We start from the raw sequence: 15,925 nt of genomic DNA, 5'->3' as shown, positions 1-15,925 counted from the left end.
CTATGATATTTGGCCTTGCTTGGGACACCAAATGAAAAACAGACCAGCCTCCTTCTCACCCTATGGGTGGGCTATCACTCCTCTGTATTCTGATTCTTTGTCATAGGTAAAGGGCATCTTGAGTGTGGTGGGAAGGGCAAGCCCACACAGCAGAAAGGCAGAGACCACAAGATCCTCTTTATTACGTGGCATGTTTCCGTACTGCAGATGCACACACAGATGTGGTCATTAACAGAGATAACTAGTTTACAAGCCCTCCCTGGAAACTCCTCACTGTTCTTAGCAGAAAAGTGATTCTCAGCCAAGTCTGCACTGAAGCTCAGCCTGTGATGAAAGCATTTCCAACTGTTCCACACTGCAAAGAATCAGAGAGGAGAAATGGCCCGCAGTGCCTTTCCAGCCAAGAAGCAAGACCAGGGATCACCTAAGAGGCTAAAAGCCTATTAAAACAAGTACGTACCGTGGCCTCTTCTTTCTGTTTGCCTGTCTGCCTGTCTTTCCCTCTTCTCTCTCTTCTTCTCTCCCTTCTCTCCTCCCTTCCTCTCCCCTATGATTTTCCTCCATTCTTTCATTCCTTCCCTTCTATTTCATTTCTTTTCCTTCTCCCTTCTTCATCTCCTTTTTTCCTAATGGAAAAATATCACTTTCTGTCAGGGAAACGCTGGGCAACATCTGTTCACTGTTGGACATGTTAATGTGGGGAGGGCACATTCATTCAAATTATGAACGCTGTAACTACTTTATTAATTTTATTGGTGATCTGTGACGAAGTTATTGCCACAACTGTCTAAGGCAGCCATTTAGCATACGAAATATAGACTATGTTTAGAAAACAGAAAAAAACACCTGGGCTCAGCCCTGGTCTCTAGTCATCTCAATGATGACTACCCTATTTGGCTTTCCAAATTGGATAGTCCTGAGAAGTCAATGAAATAAATATGTGAAAACAATGTATCTGTAATAGATCAAGAACTATAGCTTGATTTAGGTCCTCTTCTTTAGAAGCAGAGACTGGCAAAGAGATTCAGATGCATGTGATTTGTTGGATTAGGGCTCTCAGAAGAAGGGGTTGGGGTGAAGGAAGCAGGTACGGTCAGGGAGGGAGCCAGGCTGGGATGTGGTCTCTGCTGGGCTCTGGTTTTAGCCTGATCTAATAGAGGCTCTGGAGTGTGAATGACACCGTGCATCTGTTCCTCCCTTGAGGTGACGGGCTGGCATTTTGCATTTTTCATGTCAGCCAGTCATTGGCAGTGGGTATGGGAGGTGACCTCCTGGGCAAATGGCTGCCATTTTGCCAAGGGAAATTCTCTGGAAAAGGGGGCAATTGAGACATTAGTTATGATAAAAGAATAATTAGAATGAAATCCATTTCAGTTTCTCCAAACAATGGGTCTACACAGAAGTTTATTATTTAAATATTTTGGCTAAAACTTTTGGGGGCACTTAACTGACATTTTTAAACGTCCCACCTTAATGGGATCATACATGGGCAGGATGAGGATTGACAGAAGCCATTGTTCTGGTTTAGTTTTTAATGCATAAGTCTTGGCCATGTCAATGTGTAAAAGGAGAAGCCAAAGAACAATGACAACAGCAATCAAAGCCTTAATTCAAACTACGCCCATGGCTATTTCATCAGCTCTACTGGTTCTTGCAGACCCAGCAGTAAATTCTTCTCATCAGCGCTCTTCCCTTGGGTTGTCTTGACAGCATTTCTATCTGTATGTTGTTACCTTTGCTCATATAAAATCCTAGTTTTCTTTAACTGGAAGCACATTAAAGTTTGAGAAGCATTTATGTGAGCACCCTCATTCTCTTTCCCATTGAACGCTAGTTTCTTCTGTTACTCAAAATGGTGAATCAACCATTTTCCACTTTCTAATAGAATGTATGAGATTGTATGTATTCTCCTTTTAACAAAACAGGTACCTATAATGTAGCTTTTCTATTTATCACTCTTCCCTTCAAATTCTATTAAACAGGAAAAATATAAATTAACTTTCTTATACCCCAAAAATAATATCACATATTGTTTATTTTTCATAGTTTACAATCTGTACATCTCTAAGGGAGAGGTAGGAGATTAGCCTTATAAAAAATGAAATTGATCCCATGGTTAATTAATATCTAATGTTAGCATAAGTGTATCATCTCAATAATTTCAGATGTGCCTCCTTCCTATATAAAATAATTCATTTCCTTTGTCTTATTAAAATGTCCAAAAGACTGTTCTGATTTGGCTTGCTGCATAGTACAATTTATAGAATAAATAAATTACATTGTCCTGTGATTCAGAATTCTACCATGGCAAAATAGCCATTGTCTTCTGTACATTAGGCAATAGCAATGCTGTAATTGTTTTTTTTTTTTTTTTTTCCCTTTGGTCCCAGAACAATCAGAGGCACTCCTTAACTATCTCTGGCTTATTCTCCCTACATAAGTGGAATGAGTTAATGACAAAATAATGTTTAAAAAATCAAAATTATGACAAAGCCAAGAGCCAAGAGTATGCAATGGCTAAGGCTTTGTTTCTATGGCTTAAGGGGGTGGGAGGCACCACCCTCTGAGGTGTCCATGTGGGTCACCCAACGGACTTGCCAAAGACTAGGAGGGAAAAATAAGTTGGACAACTCTCCTCTTGGGACAAGACCCAGAGTTCCATTATTTGTAGTGATAAAAATATGGGTGTGGATTAGGCTATGTAATTGAAAGGAAAAGGAAGAAAAAAGAAAGGATTGGTGTGGAACAGAAGTAGAGTAGAGGGTGTTTTAAATGTGATGACTCTTTGGCTTCCACTCCAGTTCATATTTCTTATCTTTATAAAGATCCAAGATCCATTTTTCTATTGGATAGTCCTACAAAATGCCTGCATACTAATAGAAAACTGAAATGTTTGAATAATGCCCACACTTTTCTTCTTTGGCACAAAATATATTCGTATAAACAAAATTGTCACAAGCCATCTCAATGTCTGATTCGACCTTAAAAACTTGAAATAGTTCTTTTTCTTTTTTCAGTGTTATGCTGAGATATTGTGGGAAAATGTAAGTTCCTATGTCAGATCACAGGTCAATCTAGTTGTGGTTCTTTCCTCCAACATTATAAACTATGTCATGCTAAAAATGTAGCCATTATATAACTATGAAAACTGACCCCAGAGCAGTGAAGTTTATACTACTGGCACTCAGTGGGATAGAGCTTTGATCCTGGGCAATGCTAATAGAGAAACTACACTCGTGGACATTGCTGTAAGCATTATAATAGGCCCCTAGTTTCCACCAGGCCTATCTTGCCCCCTCCAATCTTTTCTTCACCCTAAAGCAATCATGATCTATCAGCAATGTGGATCTAGTTGTTTATTAACCCTGCTGCTGAAAATCCTTAGATATTGTCATAACTGTATGCTACAGATGTTAGATCATTGCAGATGTAATTTGTTAAGATGAGGTCATGAAGGTGGATCCTACTCCAATATGACTGGTATTTTTATAAAAAGGGGAAATTTCAATACAGATATACATATATAGTAAGAACACCATGCGAATATGAAGACAGCCTCTATAAGCTAAGGAGAGAGGTCTAGAACAGAACCTTCTCTTACAGCCCTTAGAAGGAACAGAACTTGCTGACACCTTGATTTCAGATTTCTAGCCTCCAGAACTTGAGACAATAAATTTCTGTTGTTTAAGCCATCTCATTTGTGCACTTTGTTTTAGCAGCCCCAGCAAACTAATACATGTATGTTTCTATTATTCTTAGGATGATGTTCAATATCCTATAAATGGAAGGAGAGGAGTAGCATATAAAACCAAAGAGCAAATGTAACTCAAGCTTGGCACAGTTAAACTTTTTGAATTGTCAACAGACTTAGTAAAAAATTCATTGAGTAATTAGCATTGTTTACGGTGCTTGATATTTGGCTGTAAATTAAACTGACACAGTACCTATTCTTAGAGAGCTTACACTGAGGCAGGCAATTAATTCCACAAATAATTAATTATAATTATAGTAAAAGTCAAGGATTTCGGTGGAATGTCCTAAAGAATGGAATAATGGGGGAACGAACCCTTTTCCTAGAGGAATCAGGAAAAACAGGAAAGGCTTCCTTGAGGCAGTCATGGTTAAGCTTATATCTGAAGGATGTGTAGACATTAGTTAATGGAAAGAGATGCTGGGAGAAATGGCTTCAAGGTCAAGGGGGGTAGCAGTTATGAAGATCCCCAGGCCAGAGGCAGTATGGCACTTTCCAAATCAAAAAGAGGTAAGCACTGGTGAAACAGGAAAGCCTAGGTAGAAAGTAGTGCTGGATGGCACAGGGGCAGCAGACAAGAGTCAGATCCAAGGGCAGTAAAAGAGAGCTTTATTGTAAACACTCCCTCAGGCTGCAGTGTGAAGAAAAGATCCACGAGGAAGCCATGTGCTAGACTATGGTAAGAGGTAAGGATGGATTAGGAAATGGACAGGAGTGGAAGGACTTAAGAAATAATCCATTGATGTAAAGAAGATATGGTACATATATACAATGGAATATTACTCAGCCATAAAAAGAATGAGATAATGCCATTTGCAGCAACATGGATATAACTAGAGAATATCGTACTAAGTGAACTAAGTCAGAAAGAGATAGATAAATATCATATGATAGCACTTATATGTGGAATCTAAAATATGACACAGATGAATTTATCTACCAAACAGAGACAGATTCACAGACATAGAGGACAGACTTGTGTTTGCCAAAGGTGAGGGGGATAGAGGGATGGGATTGGGAGTTTGGGATTGACAGATGCAAACTAATATACATAGGATGGATAAACAAGGTCCTACTGTATAGCACAGGGAACTATATTCAATATCCTGTGATAAACCATAATGGAAAAGAATATGAAAAAGAATGTATATATGTATAACTGAATCATTTTGCTGTATAGCAGAAATTAACACAACATTGTAAATCAACTATACTTTAATAAAATAAATTTGAAAAGAGAAATAATCCATTGATGGAATCCAGTGGATGAGGTCCAATAATGAAATACATGTTGTGGAGGCAGGAAACAGGGAAACATATGTCATGGCTGCTGGTTTTCCAGTTTGTGCAACCACGTGGAAGGTGGTATTATTCACTGAGTTAAGAAATATTAGATGAGGGCCATTTTTTTTCTTCCAGGGAAAGCAAGAGACAGAAGATGGCTTTTGGGCCTAATCGTTGCATTTGAAGCAATTGTGGGATGTCCGATGTTGCATGGGCCATCAGCCTCACTGGTCAGGAGGTCTGAGCCACCAGAGATATAAATTTGTAAGTCAATTTTTTAGGTGGTAACTGAAGCCATAGGAGGAGATGTGTTCACCCAGCAAGCCAGGGTAGGAGGAAAAGAGGAAAGTCCTTAGCACAATTGAGCAACCTGGCACTTCCAGTTTGGGTAGAGGAAGATGAGTCATCAAGGACGTTAAGAATAGCAGGAGAGAAAGGAGAAAGTCCAGAAAGTTGGGGTGTCACGTAACTTCAAAAAGGAAGCAGTGGCTGTGAGTCTTTAAACTATGAACCAATACATCAAGCAGTGCAATTGCTGGAAAAAGTCTAAGCGTTTTAGCCACGTTAGTGCTTAGCAAGAGCTCTTGCAGGGGTCGAATAGAGAGGGTGGAGGAGATGTTGTGTGTGTCCTGTCCAGATCCCTTTGGCAGTCACTTCTGTATTCCAAAGGCTGCTTTGCTTGAGGTATGTGTGTACATGTATACGTATCTATGTATTTAGGCTGGAGAGCAGCCTTAGCCTAACCACAGGGCAAGCCAAAATGATAGAGTTAATGTCCCTGGGAACAGCCCTCCAACATGACAGACAGGAATTTGATAACTGAATATCCCAGTTCCTTGCCCTTCAGTTGCAATAACTCTAAAGAATATTCTACACTGTCTCTCTGAGCACTGGTTGCCCACAATGGTAACTGGTTTTATAATATCCTCTTTGTGAACTTTCTGCCCTTTCCCGGTATAGTCTTCTACTCTCTACTGCTGTTTCTGGGGTCACATCCTACAATCCCCCTCTCAGAGGTTGGGGCACGGAGACCACATAGTGGCAGAGGAGATGGACCTGTAAATGAATTTTAACAAGCTAGCTCAAGAGGGGGTAGCAGGAGGAGAAACAGAGTCACGGATGCTTTATTTTAATTGTGAAAGAATTCCGAGCTTGTCTGAATGTTAGTGGAAAGGATATAGGAGAGAGAAGGTTTAGAGGAATCTATGACAAATACTTTTTTCCCCTCAAGCTATTGGTTAAAATATGAAAGAAGAAAAGAAAAGAAGAACACAAAAGGAAAGAAAAACACGATATGATTTGCATCACAAAGCTTAGGAGTCCTCTTCCTAGGTGTGACTGAGGCACAAAATTTCCTCTTCAAAAGAACAAAACCAGCTCTGATGTTCATGGATTTTTGTTTGTTTAGGAATTCCCAGCATCTCTAGAATCCACTGTAACCACCCATGACACATTCTTCACTCCAGATGTGAACACTAAAGACTCAGTTGTCAGTTGAATATTCTTGTACTATTTCCTCTAAAATTATTTTAAGGAATGCATTTGAATAAAATGCACTTTTGGCACCATTTTTAAGAATGGATGATGATTTATGCTTTTCTTGCAGGGACAAGATGGCTCTGGGCATGAGTCATGGCTGTATGCTGGGAAGATTCCGATGGGAACCTTGCTCTTGCTGGTTGATCCATACCTTACATGGACTTGAGGCCGTGCGGGGCTTTTATTAACATGTACATTTTGCTTGTTAAGGCTCGAGCTTCATCTTTTCCCTCCCGACTCGAGCCCTGTTTGTATTTCACATACACCTGATTCAGAATCTATGCTTGGGACTCAGAGTGTCTGGGGAATAGTCATTTGGAAAAGCTGTGATTATTCATCAGATAAAACAGGATGATGTGTTCCCAGCTGCGGCTGGGAAATGGGCTATTTTTCTGCAGGAGAGCAGATTCAAATGGTAGACAAAGTTCTAATTCTTTTCACATCTCCATGGGGCAGCTTTGGTGCAAATCAAAATTGTCCCTGGGTCAAGAAAGCTATGAACCACAGCACAGCCTTGTACTTTTCTCATTTGCAGAAAGAGTTGCTTTACATGCAGCCTTCAGATGTCATTTTCCCAGTGAAAAATCCCTGCGCCAGAGCAGATGTTCCTTGGAAGCAACACCGGAGTCTTTCAGGAGCCAAGGTGAATGAACTGTAAGATTGATTCTTGAAGTTTTCCACATTAAAATCATTTCTGTCATTGTCCTTGGCACTGGTTCTAAAAAATTGTTCTATAGCCTTGCTTCTCAGGCTTGACCTGTGTACAGATCTCCTGGAGACTTTGTTAAACCTCAGACTCTGTTTCAGTAGTTCTGCGGTGGGGGGCTCGAGTTTGTGCATTTCTGACAAGCTCCCAGAGGAGGCTGATGCAGATCCATGTTGATTTCTGAATCCTACTCCAAGTAGCAGGGGGATACAGAAAGTGGGTCTTGAAAGATTCTGTCCAACATAAAGGGTCTCTGGCCTGATAAGTTCAAGAAAAAAATAGGTTGCATTTTTACCTTCCTCTTTAAAACCCTGCAAATGAATAAATTAAAGACTCTGAGAAGATCTTCCTGAGGAAGTCTGATACAAAACTAACAGACCATAGAACCATATTGTGGTATGCCATGCTATCTCTTAAGAACCTAGGGAACTTGATTTTTGTGAAAGGAAATAAACGTCTGTTGTGTAGTCTCCATTCAAGTATTTGTCCAGGCACTTAAGCAGATTGAAGGGGGGTTTAGAAAATGTTTGACCTTCTTTGTAGTGACCCCGGTAACCCTTCTCAGGTGAGTGTCACTGGTTCCCCAAATGAGCAAGGCTACAAGTCAGGCTCACGATATCCATGGTAGAAGAGTAAAATTTCCACCTAGAGTTCTGGTATTTGAAGTGTATGGTTTTCCCTTCAACCAGCTCAAAAAGTTGTTAGAGGTTTAGCTGCCACCGTGCTCTTGTCAAAAGATGAGCTGAGAAAGTGATACAAAATAAAGTTAGATGAGGGGAATTTAAATCCCTTCAACCATCGTAAATTGTTTGCAAACTTCCATGTGTTTATGTATCAATCCTCTAATAAGTTCCCAGGAAGATTCCTGAGTCTTTGCACCAGAAGTGATCATCTTTTGGGTCTTAGGTATATTCTAAAAATCTTCATTTTAGTAAGCATTCCCAGAATTTTCTGATGCAGGTTCTTTAAGGACCACATTTGTAGATTAAGTCCTTAGAGGCAGAGCACAAGAAACTGGCCCCCCCAAAACTTCCTTGTTTTGGCTTTCTGAACATGCACCTTTGTGAGTCATGTTTTCATGCTCTGCCCTGGATTTTTGTGGAGGATATATATAACTGCATGGGAAAGCACTAGCATTTTCTCTAAAATTGTTATTAAAGATATTGTCATTATATCAGAAAATTCTGCAAAAAGACTCTACTGACAGAGAATTACAGCGTTGCTCCTGCAGTTTCGGGTGTAAGATCAGCAGAAGAACACACTTCTGGATGTGTTTTATTGTAAAAGCAAATGAAAAGTTTGCTCCTATGTCATGACATGTATTTGCATTAACATAAACATATAAACATGTTAATTTTACCCCAAATTGTTAAGTTCGTGTTCTAAGTCATCTGTGCCTTTATGTTTACACTTGACATGTCACCATATTTCTGGGATATCCCACAGCTTGAGAATTGTAGCAGTATATCTTGATTAGGGTCCCAGAAACAAAGAATAAATGAATAAATGGGTGAAGATTGTCAAAAGGTACAATTGCCAGTTATGAGATCAATCAGTCCTGGGAATGTAGTATACTGCATGGTGACTGTAGTTAACAATGCTGTGTTGTATATTCCAAGGTTACTAAGAAAGTAGCTCTTAGAAGTCTCATCAAGAAAGAAATGTGTAACTGTGTGGTGACAGATTTAACTAAACTAATTGCGGCAATCACCCTGTAATATATACATATAACAAATCATTGTGTTGTACAACTAAAACTAATACAATGTTATATGTCAATTATATCTCAATAAAAAAGGAATAGTGCATCTCCTTTATAATTTGTTCCCAGAAGTAAAGCTTGTCTTACATTCATATTCTATGATGAGAATTACATTATTTCCTTTTCAAAATTTAAGCTTGGTCGGTAGGATGTTCAGGGTAGAATTACTTAACAACAGTGATTTTTATTAGTTTTGTTGCTGAGTATATTTGTTGAAAATGTCCAACTTTTCTGTATACATTTAATTTCAGTAGTTCTGAATTCTGTTAATTCTCTTATTTGGCAAGTGATTTTAAATCTAAGGCACTTTAGATTTTTAAGCTGATAAAGAATAAATTATTAAGGAATTTTTACTGTTGACTTAAATTCTCTCAACCACCGATGTCTTCTTACCATTGATTTTTCAATCAGAAATACTCTTCAAGGGAGGGAGTGGAGGAGGTACAACTACACAGGAGTGACACCAGGGAATGTTTTTGGAATGATGGAGTTGTTACATATCCTGATTGTGGCGGTGGTCACACAAACCTACATGTATGTTAAAAGTCAGAATTTTACCCACCCCCAAAAGTCAATTTTATTGTGTTAATTAAAAAATAAAATCAAGAGTAAGGATAACCACAAAAAAAGAAATACTCTTCAATTTTATGTGGTTAATTCAGGTTCTTCCCGAGGGCTTGGAAACAGAAACCCAGAATGGTTCTGTTATCAGGGTGACTAAAAGGCAAGTGGAAGACAGAGATCAGGAGGTCATGAAGAGAACAAAGATCATTCTGTTTGAAGACTTCTGGGTGGTTCTGCCCCTTTTTATAGAGCTTCAGAAGCCATATTACAGCATTCTTCCAACCTCATTTAGTGGTATTACTATAAAGCATTTTTGCATCTCTTCTCTCACTCAACCCTCCCCATTACACTACCAGCCTTGCATCATCTTTATCTTAAAGACTGAAGATTGATGTCCAGAAGCCACTGAAGGACCTACCCAATGTCAATCAAACAAGAAGCAGAACTGACATTGGAATTTGATCTTCAGATACCAAATCCACAATTGTTCCTCATGGACCTCAGCTGCCAACACTTGCTCACTTGATGCCATATAGTAGGTGTGAATAGTCTCATTTGTCACAGACTCTTGCCTCTGCCATCTGTCCAAATGGAAAAGTACTGGGCTGGATAATAACTAAGTAAAAGGTATGTGTAAAAAAATAAAGGAAAAACATTAGTTTTAACAAATCAACGTTCTACAGTTTGATAAAGTGTCGATTGAATGCTTCTCTTTGGACCTAAGATATTTGGGTTGGTTTTAAAATGAGATACAGAGATGACTTTAGTACAAAGGAATTTTAAAAAAATTCCAACTCATTGGCTAAATAAAACATATTATTTTAATAGAAATGAAGTCCACATGAGTGTTGCACACAGATAAGTTTTGCATCAGCAAACCACATTCTCCCCATGCCTAAGTGACGTCCTGGCCTGGGAATTAAAAGACACCCACAGAATATCATGGCAACCAGTTAACATTGGAAAACAAAACAGAGCAAAACAACAACAACAGTCAATTAACCTGTTGATTCTTCCATGTTATATCAAACCTCCACTCTGATTTTTAATCCCTTAATTACTCACTTCCTTTAGTAGACACCCAGCAGTGGATCATATGGGTTCTGAAGTGACCCTTTCAGGTTACAGTTATTAAGTTTCATGTTGAAGCTATTTAAGTGAAGTTTCTCCCTGTCTCTTTCTTACACACACACACTCAAGTTCAGACAAATACTGAAGGGACATGGTGAGTACTTAATAAATAATTCTTGAAAATAGATGGATGGAGTTGCCCTGTATCTCAGTGGTTCTCACCATAGCCACCCAATGGGCTCCACATTGACTGTTGGTCACTGGATGGCCAGTAGGAGAAGGTTGTTATACAAATAACAAAAACCTCAGGGCAGAGCTATCATGGGGACGTTATAGATGGACCACAAGCTTCTGGAGATGAGAACCTTTCTTACATTTGCTCTTTATCCTCCACTCTATCTAGCACAGTGCAGAGCACCTAGAAGATACTCAATAAAGATTTCCTGGTTGGTGGAGTGAAAAAAACAACATCTGCTTCTCTCATTGGGAGAGAAGTTGTGTGAGAAATATTTATGGACTGAATAGAAGCCAGGAAAAGAGAATGAATATTCTCCCTCTTACTTTTCCCTTCAACTTTTTTATTTAGCATATACTATTAATTATGACAATCAATATTTGTAATAGAATATTACATAATTTATACTACTGTTTTTATTTACCACTATTTTTATATTTGTTTTATATATAATCATAGCACACATTGCAAGTAATATCCAACATATCCATAAGGCACTATGTGTCCATAAGCTGTACATATTCAATATTTAACTTGTAATATGAGAAATTTTATTAAATGTGACATCCAGTGCAATGACCATAAAGCATATAACACAGAGTTGATTCTCCTTCAGTGGCAACTTCCTCTCTCTCCCTAGAGGAAGTGAAAACTTTGACCTAATGAAAGTGGTGAAACAAACTCTGCTCACATTGATTTGCCAACAAGAAGACCCACAGTCTAAATACAGAAACTGGACACAGGAAGTTCAGTATTTGTTCTGCATTATAAGGATATTGGAGCCATGGAGGGTTTTTTAAAAAAATTTGTTTTGATTATTAGAGATTCAAACAATGTTTACATACAAGACACTAGTCTGTATGATACTATATACTGGCAGAGAGCCAGCCTGTACACATACTGCCCCTATTGTGTGCAGCAGACAGCCACCATTGGTCTTTGGCTTTTATAAATTAAATTAACAAATATTTAATGGAAACCAGCTTTAACAGATAGCTTGGCCAGATTTAGGAGAAAGTTTTTTTGTTTTTGTTTTTTTCAGTTCCTTCCCACTGACAGCTGTTGATAGAACCAGACTGTTACTAACTCTTCATCTTGTCTACCGATTTATATTGACACAAATTTTTTACATTTATTTTATGTTTTAATTTTAGTTTTTTACTTTACTTTTTTAAAAAAAATTTTGGATTCTCCCAGCTACTTAGTTACTTCTTCCCTTCAAACAATGGGCTCTGATATGTGGTCACAGGCATTGTGGCTGGAGTCCCTAGAGAGAGGGTGCCTGGAGTAGAGTCCACTGGGGATGGTCCCCTTGCCAGGGGAGCACCGAAAAGTACTGAGAAGAAATTATTCCATATCCTCTTATCACATCCACTCTGTGAGACAGCATTTTTGTGGAATCCAGAGAGTTCTTTCTCTTTGTTTTCACTTTTCTAGTCCATTAAAAGTACATTAAAGGCCCTAGAACCTTAGCGAATTCATTATGCATTTATGAAGTTCAGTTCCTATGCACTCAAACCCTATCATGGAATTAACTATAGGCATATGAAATCCTATTGTACTTTCTTATTTCATTTTATGGAAAAGTTTGTTTTTTGAAGATGCTAATTAATTTGCCAATATGACAATACTTTTCATTATAAAATTTTATTTTGAATACTTACAGTAATTCTCCTCTGAAAAAAATTTTTAGGAATGAATTATTACTAATATTATATATAGGCATGTATATCACACATTGTTAGTTTTGATTTGTATGTATCTTAAATCTCCTAGTAAATATAAGGTTGCCAGATATAATAGAGTATACTCAGTTAAATGTGAATTTCTGATAAATCATGAATATTTTTTAGTGTATGTGTTTTCCAAAACATGCACAAGACACTAAAATATTAGTCATGTTTTATGAAATTCTAATTTAACCTGGCATTTTGTATTTTTAGTTGCTAAATCTGCCAACTCTAAGTAGATTGTAAGTGTCTCCAGTCATCATAGTTTATGCTTCCCTTTTTCTAATACTTGCCTGGTTTGCATTGTGCTCTCTAATAGCATAAAATCTTAACTGCTAAAATATCAGACAGGGAATAGTTTTCCATGTTTGGTTCAAAGCTGTTCACACATATTTTATAGATAGGGTATTTCTTATGCACTATTTTAGGGAGTAGGGGGTTATAATTGATAATAATAAAATTGATTATGACTTATCTCTATCAGTCATGTTATTGCTATTTAGTAAAATAAAGGCAGTGGGTGCCATAAAAAGAGGAGCAAACCATAAGTCTAGAGACCTGGGTTCTAGTTTCATCTCCAACACATTCTCTGGGTCTCTATATTATCATCTGTGACTGTGAGCACATCTACGGTGTCATAGATTCACTGCATTCATGACTCAATTCCTTTCTCCTCCTCGTAACCACACCTTTTGACATAGGAGGTGGTAGAGTCTGTTTCTGTGCTTCTTGATTATGACTGTGGCCACATGACTAATTTGAGCCAATTAAATGTTAGCAGATGGGATACATGCAGAAGCTTGAAAACCAACTGTATATGTGTGTTTCTGCTTCCACTAGCGCACAGCTGCCTTCGCCATGAGAACACACCCTGGCTAACCTGTTGGAGGGATGGGAGAGTGAGGTAGAGAAGAGCATTTAGCCTCTATGCATTCCTGACTCTCACCCAGGACAGGAAATAATCAGATTGAAAGATTTTACTTTTCTTCAAGAATCATTACTCATCCTTTGTATGTAGATATCAGCAAGGTTTCAGGAAAACATATTCATACATGCATATTGGAGTCTTGAGCAAAATCTGATGTGGCCCTGTGCTTGTAAAGGACCTACGGACAAACTTTATTTTTTATACTGCATCACCCTTTCTAAGTTTAAAGAAAATAAAACAAGAAAGGATTATAGGATAAAAAGCAGTTAAAAATGAAGTGTGAGTACCAAAGGCTGGTTGGTCCATGTGGTAAGTTTGGTGGGCGATTTAAGTTGAACGTGTGAAGGTAAAGTTTGATGCTCATTTGTGTGGGTGTAGCCGTGGCAAAGGCTGAAAACGGATACTGCATGGAACTGACTTCATCCAGCTGCTTGCATGAGTTTCTCTGACCATCTGACTTGTTCTTTATTGCTGTTGCTAGTGCCCTACTCAGCAGAATGTTGAATTGTCTCATCTCCATGTGTTATTGAACTGAACTTTTTTTCAAACTTTTAAAATTTGTTTTCCATTTTTAATGGGTTAAGAAGGAAGGATCATCCAGATCAGACAGGGCCATAGGTCTGATGACTCCCTTTTTTTTCCACTGTGTCAATTAACAAAAATGTTACAATTTAGTAATGAGTTTGATGTCCTTTTCTTAAGAGAAAACAATACATGGATTGGGGGAGTATAGAGCTTCACAAACAGTGGGGGAGCCTTCCCAAGGGATTTGGGGCACAAGAGCATTAGAAACAGCAACTCGAAAACAAGGCATGGTTGTCTAGGAAGCCGGGGACTTCCTGGTAAGGAGAGCAGGTCCTGTTTTCTAGGGTAAGGTGAGCCAGCTAAAGCTGAGCTGGAGGGTATATGTTAGCTTTCCTAGACAGTGAGGCATTTCCCATAAGTTTGGGCTGACTTAAGTTGAGATTTGTGATGTGGGCCAGGCCACTGGGGCAACCTCTCTTTTGAAGGTCCCAATACATACCAATTTTCTTTATCAGCCAGTAGATTTCTGTTTCAAAGGGCTGTGAGGGAGGGGAAGGAGAGGAAGGATTTAGGGTGACTTATTCCAGAACTAAACCTTTATCATGTCTCCATATACTCCTTTCCTAGTAAGTAAATTGAATCCTTAAGGAGGGTTACCTGTGTTTAACCTGGGCTTCAATAAAACATGGAAAGTACCACGGATCAAAATTCTCACCAGACTGTGACAGGGGTATCACAGGCTCTACTTAGAAACTCATACAAATACCACAATTAGTCCTCCTCTTCCTAGTAATTTCACATTGCTAAGCAACCCTAGTCTAACACCAGTAGAACTCAGAATAATGAAAGTAGATGAAAGCAGTGGGTATTTTCTTCAGTTTCTAACTTGGGAAGGAATTCCTAGATATAATAGGTATGTGAGGGGAAAACCTTGTTGACAGAACAACAATTCATTCACTTCCCTAACTAGACTAGTCATGTACTGTACTTCAGGGCAAACAATAAGGTTATTGTTTGCATGAGAAAACAAGCAATTCTTTGGAAGGCGAAAAGGTGAAAATGTTCTATAAGCTGGTTCTGTTTGGGAAGGCTGCACCTCATTTTCCAGGTAGTCTTAAAAGATGCATGTAACTGACAAATGTTTGAAGATTTGCCTGCCCACTCCTGAAAGTGAGGATTTCTTGTAGTTTTCTTACTGCTTTTGGGGGTGGGGAATTTCTTTTTGTTTTGATGTATTTAGATCCAATCTCCCAACACGCTCCTTAAGTAAGGGCAGTAGGGTCCAAGATAACACTGTCTGTCCTAGCATACAAGCGTTGGAGGTTTGTGGCTGGGAATCCTTCAAAAGTGACAACACATCAGTGAGTTAATAAGACCCTGGACTGTGATGAACGGAGCTGCTGGTGAGTTCAGTTTATGCTCCAATTAGAGGACTTTGCCAGGGCAGCCTCATGGTTTGGGTTCCCTCTTTTCCTTATTTTGCATTGATTTCTTAGCTAATGGTGGTCCAATTAGGATGGGTTGGGGAGGAAAGGGGAAAAAAGCCTGATGACTTGGGGGAAAAGAATAGACATTTGGAAGGCCCTGTGCCACATCTAGTACCACATTTCTGAATTCTATAGAGTCAGAGAGTTTTGTTGTCGTGAATCGTATTTAGATATTTACAGGCGGGGTGTGGGGTTAGATACTTACAAGCTGGGTTGGGGTTACCTACTGATCCTCAAAAAAGTATTATTCATACAATATTTAGAATCTATTTTAATCATTTTCATTTCTTAGTGAAAACACACCCTTAACTTGGCCTGATGTATTTCTGTAAGTTTCTGTACC

The 15,925-nt window shown here is 38.6% G+C and overlaps 1 long non-coding RNA gene across 2 annotated transcripts in view; it reads left to right on the top strand.

Annotated features, from left to right (window-relative positions):
- The first annotated feature begins 204 nt into the window (after positions 1–204).
- LOC136792481 (uncharacterized) overlaps positions 205–15,925 on the top strand; it is a 55,438-nt gene continuing 39,717 nt past the window's right edge. For both annotated transcript variants that reach the window (XR_010836323.1, XR_010836324.1), the window contains exons 1-3: positions 205–452; positions 6,642–7,217; positions 15,402–15,498. This is a non-coding gene — a long non-coding RNA (uncharacterized lncRNA). The remainder of the gene's footprint in view (positions 453–6,641; positions 7,218–15,401; positions 15,499–15,925) is intronic.

The sequence above is a fragment of the Kogia breviceps genome, chromosome 14 (genome assembly GCF_026419965.1).
Source record: "Kogia breviceps isolate mKogBre1 chromosome 14, mKogBre1 haplotype 1, whole genome shotgun sequence".
Taxonomy (NCBI): domain Eukaryota; kingdom Metazoa; phylum Chordata; class Mammalia; order Artiodactyla; family Physeteridae; genus Kogia; species Kogia breviceps.
The sequence above is the reverse complement of the archived record's forward strand: the minus strand, read 5'-3'. Positions and strand labels throughout refer to the sequence as shown.